The following is an 8,033-nucleotide window of genomic DNA, read 5'->3' as shown; positions in this document are numbered from 1 at the left end:
CCTTGTCCAGACACTGTTATCAAAATTAGACAGGGAAACCAGCCTACATCCTATGTCAAAGTTCTCCAAACCTTTGACTCAAAGGAAGCACTGAAGCTCGCATTGGGACTAAAATGCGTTTATGAAAACTTTGAGATCAAGGTTAAGGAATCATCCAAACACCGGTACAAGGCGGTGTGTCACTCTGTTTTGGACTGTGATTGGCGTTTAAGAGTTGTCTCCATCGATGGTACCAGTATGTTTCAGGTACGGAAATTGCACGATGAACACACATGTTCAAGGTCCCAAGTCCACCCAAACCACCGTAATGCGAATAAAAAGGTTTTGGGTCATATATTGGCAGGGAGTTTAAAGGATTGTAGGAGAGTGTAACGTGGAAATCATGGAAGATATGAACCAACGGTTCAATATTAGTATCTTCTACAACCAAGCATAGCAAGCAAAGATGTATGCCTTGCAACCGTTGAGGGGGACCCCTGAATCGTCGTTTAACCTACTCCTGGTTTATTGTCACAATTTGAAGATAACAAATCCGGGAACTGTGACAGAGATCGCTGTTGATGGACTTGGACGATTCGACATATTGTTTGTCACACCCGGTTGTTCAGTAATAATTTTTGTGATATTCTTGAATTATTGTCATAATTTAATGTTATGAAGTTTATATTTTTAACCTCATTCATCTACAGATTCGATCGTTTCTAGGACAATTGAGACCGCTCTTTATAATGGACGGTGCCCATCTGAAGGGGCCATACATTGGCACCATGTTCTTAGCGTTCGGCATGGATGGAAACAATGGGAACGTACCAATTACAATGGGAGTGGGGAAGACAGAAAGTGGCCCGTCATGGACATGGTTTTTACATAAGCTGAGGCATTGTATCGGTGAAGTGCCCAATTTAATCTTCGTAACCGATAGGGTTGCCTCTATCGACTTGGCCATACGAACTGTATTTCCCAACGCGCACCACAGACTTTGTTGTCGGCATCTGAGCCAGAACTTGCGGCTAACCTCCAGTAAAGACAAAAGAAAAAGGTGGATGTTCTGGAAAGCATGCAAAGCTTATAGGTTGTCAGACGTTGAAGCTACAACAGATTTGATGCGGCATAGTCTACCTAACACCGCTCAATATCTTGAGAAAGTTGGTTACGCTAGATGGGGACGATCGCACTTCCCTAGATTGCGTTACAGTGCAATGACTTCCAATAGTGTAGAGTTCGTCAACTCAATAACCCAGTTTTCACGTTACCTTCTGTTAACAATGTTAGTGGAATTTTATCGGGTGATATTGCAATAATGGTATTTTATACGTCGGCATAACGGAGGTAAATGCAACCATCAAAAACTATATGTTTGATTATGTAACATATGCTAATGATATCAAATATTTGCAACTCAAATGATGAATGTAGTGATTCCTTGGGCGGAGGCGAAATTAGAAAAGAGAATCCACAGGAGTGCAAATTGGAAGGTATATCCCATTAACGATTTGTTGTTTGAAGTTGATGACAAGTATAAGAAAGGAACGTGAAATTTGCATGCTAAGACTTGTACATGCATGCAATGGCAACTTTCAGATATAACTTGCGGTCATGTGATATCTATTGCTCGAAGTTCAGATATTCAAGGCTATAGTCAATTTTGTTATGTTTGGTTCAATTCCGATTCTTATCTTGCAACATACGAGGAGGAAGTAATTCCCCTTCCACCAGAAGCTGAATATGTGTTGCCCAACAAACGTATAACCGTCCTACCGCCTCCTTTGGACAAACAAAACTTTGGCAGGCCATGTAACCGCGATCGTATCCCGCCATGACACGAGGAAGCAATAGTGAAAACTTGCAATCGATGCCACCAGAGTGGACATTTTCGATATAATTGTCCGAGTCTGATGCCAACTCCTAGGCCGACGCACGGAAGTTCAAGTAGTTGTCGAAGATCAGTCAGTCGTTCAACCGATTGTGGTTCGTCTCAACCTAATACTATACAAGACTATGTATTTGATACTTACTATTTAAGTAAGTAAATGTATGTTTGTAAAGTGTAGCTTTGTTGTTTTAATACTAAATGGCAGTTTGATTGAGAAATACATGAACATTAACCATTAATACATAGACGAACATAGCTAACATCAAATAAAACAACAACACTCATACGTAACATTACCATGAAAAACATCAATGAGAACAACAACATTAACACATAACATTCTTGTTAGTTTTCTTTTGGATAAAGTTGTTTGCAAGATTCAATTCAGTACTGTTTTTCATTGATCATTTCTTACATCACGGGGTACCCTTTCACTATGTCCTTGACATGTTTTTCCTCAGTTGAATCTCTTTCTACTGTTTCTTTATAGTTTTTTTCTTCTCTTCGATCGCTTCTTCTAGTTTATTCTGTCTCTCCATGTTTGTCCACCAATCATCACTAATCTTCTTTATCTCCGCTTCAGATATTTCGATGGATTTCTTCATCCTGGTAGGCATGGTTTGAGAAGACGGAGGGTTTGATGATAATGGGTTTGCAGCCATTTCTTGCAAGAAGTAAACAAGTAATTGTATAAGATTTATTATGGTCGGTATGAAGTTGTGATATTTGATTTCACAAGGCATCATATTTATACACTATCGCCCCCTACGAATTAATATGGCCGGTATGAAGTTGTCTTTGTGTTGTCAATTCGGTCATGAACTTGCCAAGGACTTGTTAAATCGTGTCTGACATTAATTTTTAGTAAAACTTACAAGATTCGTCCTAAAACCTTGACCTATAACCCTACCAATGTACTATCGCCCCATACAATTTAATAGTTGTCTTTCTGTTGTCAAATCCAGTCAAGAACTTGCTATAGACTTGTTAAATAGTCTCTGACATTAATCGTCAGTAAAGCTTACAAGATTCGTCCTGAAACCCTGACCTATAATGCTACCAATGTACTATCGCCCCCTACGATTTAATAGTTGTCTTTGTGTTGTCAAATCCGGTCATAAACTTACCACAAACTTGTTAAATCGTCTCTAACATGTGACAAGTACCCTTATATTTCCCTATAAATAACCTTGTTTTGCATCACAAACTTGTTCCACCATCAAGTATTCATTGACTCTCAACTCAGTAGCTAAAAAATGGTGAGACATTACAACTGTGACGCTGATGCAATCATCCGAACGTCATGGACCGATCATAACCCAAGCCGTCGATTCTTTTGTTGTTCATTACCTGTGAGTGTTTCCCTATATGAAACCTTCGTATATAATTGTGTTTTCATATATATATATATATATATATATATATATCTATATAGGGGTGGGTTCAAATAAAAACCACTCAATTTGTAAAAACCGTGAAAACCTCATTCAACCAATCATAATTTTTCATTTTGTTCATTTTTTTTGTAATTATGAGAGGTTGATTAAGCATTTTTATTGTGGAGGGTGTTAATCATGGATATTACCATCTTCATTATTTTAATTTTAGATAAATACATGAAACAATTTCATTAAAATTTCATTAAGCAGTATATGAAACAATTTCATAACCACATATGAAACAACTTCATCAAAAAAAGTATTATATGAAACAATTTCATAACCACATATGAAACAACTTCATCAAAAAAAGTATTATATGAAACAATTTCACAAGATTAACAATTTCATAAGATTAACGATGGATGAGAGTAGTTTTTACGGTTTTTACAAATTGGAGTGGTTTTCATTTGATCGCTCCTATATATATATATATATATATTCCTTACTTTTTCGTAGGGAAGAAACTATAGATTTATTGATTGGCTTGATCCACCCATGTGTCCCAGATCTGTGGTAACTATTCCAAGGTTAGTAAGATCAAAAAATAATCTTGAAGCGTCCCTTTTTGAAGCTGTTTTACAAGCTCATCGGTTGAAGACAATGTTGGTGATAAGTTGGATTTCCTTTTTAGTGATTGTGATGTTTTTGTTCATCAAGACGATTGTAGGATAATTGTCATTTACGTGTTGAATACAAAAGAGATGTCAAACGTTGACGAAAGAACATCGCATGAAGGTCAGTCGGCTCCTCATAATATACATCTTGTCATTGGGACAACTGCTCAACAAACATATAATAGAACACCCCACAATCGTCGAGGACTTCAGCCTATCGAGGCACGTATTATGGATAAAATACTTTTCGATTCGGCAATCTGGGTGTCTCCCTGACCCCTATATAATATCCTATCTCCAATAGGAATTCGGGCAGGTACTTTTTTTAACACTTTGGTTAAAACATTGATTTGTTTTTTGAACATTTCCGACGGACAAATATCATATAGTGTCAAACGCCATGACCTTACTTCTAGCTCCCCGGTCACCCAATGAGCATTTGTTATGTTTATTGGGATGAATACCTGAAAAAATAAGTTGCGAATAAGAATTAAAAAATAAAATATATTCTATATATAACAAAATTGTTGGGTGATTCTACCAACCCGGTCGATGTTTTGCCATGACGGATATGGCTCTCATGTACCATCGCCGTAAACCTTTTGATCCGCAGGGCCAAGATGTGAGTTCCATAAATTTGGTATCCAACAAGGCCACATGATGGTCCAACGGTCTGTTAGTTGCCTCTTGAGGAGAATATACATGTTCCATGCATCAAGATGCTAAAAATACAATACAATGAATTAATTATAATTAAATGAGTTAAAAATGTAAGTTTTTCAGCTTAATTAGTAAATAGTGTAATTCTCATACCTCATTTCCCAAATACCTTGAATCAAGTCTACCCAATAGTTGTCTCCAAAAGTCCTTTTCAGGCCGCAAATAATCTAGCGTCGATAAACGCAGAATGGGTAACTGATCAACATCATACAACTGACCAATGTCTACAATGGACGTTGTGGGCATAGATGAGGGCATTTGGTTAACAACTTTCTTGTCCCCTTTTTTTTTTGCCTTTTAGGGCCGTAAATGAAGATTTGATCCACCACGATTTCTTGCTCACTCGCTTCTCAGGAGCATCGGGCAGACAAACCTCTTCTTTCGACTCTACAAATGGGAAGTAGCATGATGTAGATGCTGCAACATCCATCGCAGGTTGTTGTTGCGATATAAACTGTGTACGCACAATCCAAGATAAATTAAAAAGTTTATCTAATTTAATTATTAACTTGATAAATAAAAACATTAAAAAGCTTTAACATATTTACCGTATCCTCAACGTTGTACAATGGCGGTATATACTGTGTAGGCACAATCCAATATAAAATAATTTTTTTCATATAATTGTTAACTTTTAAATTAAAATCAATGAAACCTTAAACATATTTACCGCATCCATCGGTGCATACTAATGCGTCAAAGGTGTGTCAACATGCGTCATCAGTGACTGATACTGCGGCATCCAATATAAATTTAATATTTATATAATTGTTAACTTGCAAATTAAAACATCAACAAAAATAAACACTCTTACATTGTCGTCATGCGGATGCATGTATTGTGAAGGATCAGCCATAGGTCCTTGTCCAGGCGCATCGTTTATAAATCTCGCTTCGAGTGACCCACATTTTTCATTTATAAGGTCTTTAACCGAAGCGATCTTTTCATCGAACTCAATATGTACCTGGCGCCATTCATCACGCCATTGGACGTCGGTATATGTCGCAGATGAATGACGATGTTGTGGCTCATATTGTGGTCTATGAGAAGTGTGCGCTGCAAATGATTGACGTGCAGCCGATGGTTGGACGTTGTCATCATCGTCATCATTTTCTTCATGACCCATCCCTTGATCGGGGTCCGGCTGTCCATAATAGTTATTTGACAAGAATTCTCTGCTTTCAATCCACCACTGGGCCGACTCCTTCAAATTTGTTGGCACCAACGAGGTCAGGAGACGAGATGATTTCTATAAATATATAAATCAATAAAAAAAATTAAACATACATAACAAAAAGAATTGGCAAATCTTAAACTTATAATAAATGAAACCAAACCTTGTCAATAGTGGATAATACACAACACTCTTCCCATTTCATCATTTTATTTCGTTTCTATCCAATAGCCCTCGGGAAGGAAGAACTATAATGAAAAAAATTGTTGGTTCGGGGAAATGTCTCCAAGATCCATATCTGGTAGGTTACGAAAAAAATATCGTGAGAAAATGCAAATTAATCAGTAAATAAGATATTAAAAAAAATTATAACCGACCTTGAAGGCATATATGAACCCATATAATATATACTTATTTGGCGGCTAATTTTTGTGTCTGCGCCGCTCGAAAGCATTTTTCATCTGTCGATATGTCAGACCCCATATATATGAGCCCCATGGATATCGGTTTAGGAATGGCAACGGGCTGGGTTCGGGCCGGGTATTGGTATCCCCGTCCCCGAAACCGATAGCTAAAATCGTCCCCGTAACCGTCCCGATCCCCGTCGGGGATCTTATCGGGGATCCCCATCGGGTCCCTGCGGTTTCCCCGATCCCCGTTGGGGAACCCGTTAAGGGTAAAAATTCTCTTTTTCATCGTTGGTTATAACCGAAACCGATATGAAAAAAATTACAATATGTTAATTTTCACAATTAAAAGTAAATTACATTTTTTTAAAGATCTAAGTTTAAATGTCTCAAACATAATTGAACCAATTACAAACAATGCATTAGATTACAATATAAAATTAAACAAAAATTCGAACATCATACAACTAAAATCACGGTTTTTGATAAATAAACTAGACTTTTCGTGAGCTTTATTTGGGTTGTTGAGGTAAAGTGAATAATTTTTTTTAAAATTTTAATGTTACTTTTTTTTAAAGATATTATATATATATATATATATATGTATATAAATTAAAATAAATAAATAAATATATATATATACATATCGGGTCGGGCCGGGCCGGTGATCACCGTCCCCGTCCCCGTTAAAATCCCTTAATTCGTCCCCGATCCCCGTCCCGTCCCCGATAAAATGTCCCCGAACCCGGCCCGAAAGTTTCGGTTTTTGGTTTTCACCGTCGGTTTCGGTTTTTTTTGCCATCCCTATATCGGTTCCAGGAATCTAGATTATCAACCAGATGCAAAATCCAATCTTCGATATTATGGTTCTTCTTTCGTCCCAGAAAAAACGAATGGAGCATGACTACGAGCCAGACACGCACCCATCATCGTCTGATATATTACTTAAGTCGAACAATTTATTTTTAAAATCCTCAACTTTAGTATTATAAAGATTGTTATAGGAAACAATCTTGTAATAATATTCGGTATGGTACAATGTGATGGATGAAGATCTGACCCAAATCTTAAACCCGTGATCAAACAGAACTCATGTCTGCCGAACCGTGAATGGAACCCTCCACCCTGATAATATATTTCTTCAGATTAAGAAGGGAAAGAGGGGTTCTCACATTGCACCATCCAGTTAATTAATGATGAGTTTGAATAATGGTGAGATAAATTTAACCATGGGCCGAAACATGTATTTCACAACATGTTTAACCTCATTTCATTATTTGATAATGCTACGTTTATATCTCTAATTGTTGAGGTCTGAGCCCTCAAAGTCTGTTGGACCGGTAACTGCACTAGGGAGCCGCCCACGTGATATTGTCCGCTCTGGGTTTGACCAACCCCTCACGGCTTTAAAACGCGTCACTGGTAGGAGTAAGACTCCCACTTCCTTATAAGGAAGCCGAATCTCCCTAGCCTTACCGATGTGGGATGCTTCTGCATTGCTACAAGAGCGTTGGGTTTAAGAGTCGCGGATTTGACCGGCTCTAGGGAACACGATGAGGCGGAAGTCCCAACATTCCCCCCCCCCACATTGGTGCGGCCCTAACTCTGATACCAATTGTTGGACCGGTAATTGCACTAGGGAGCCGCCCACGTGATATTGTCCGCTCTGGGTTTGACCAACCCCTCACGGCTTTAAAACGCTGGTAGGAGTAAGACTCCCACTTCATTATAAGGAAGCCGAATCTCCCTAGCCTCACCGATGTGGGATGCTCCTGCATTGCTACAGGAGCGTTGGGTTTAAGA

The sequence above is a fragment of the Cynara cardunculus genome (genome assembly GCF_001531365.2).
Source record: "Cynara cardunculus var. scolymus isolate 2C chromosome LG 8, CcrdV1, whole genome shotgun sequence".
Classification (NCBI taxonomy): domain Eukaryota; kingdom Viridiplantae; phylum Streptophyta; class Magnoliopsida; order Asterales; family Asteraceae; genus Cynara; species Cynara cardunculus.
The sequence above is the reverse complement of the archived record's forward strand: the minus strand, read 5'-3'. Positions refer to the sequence as shown.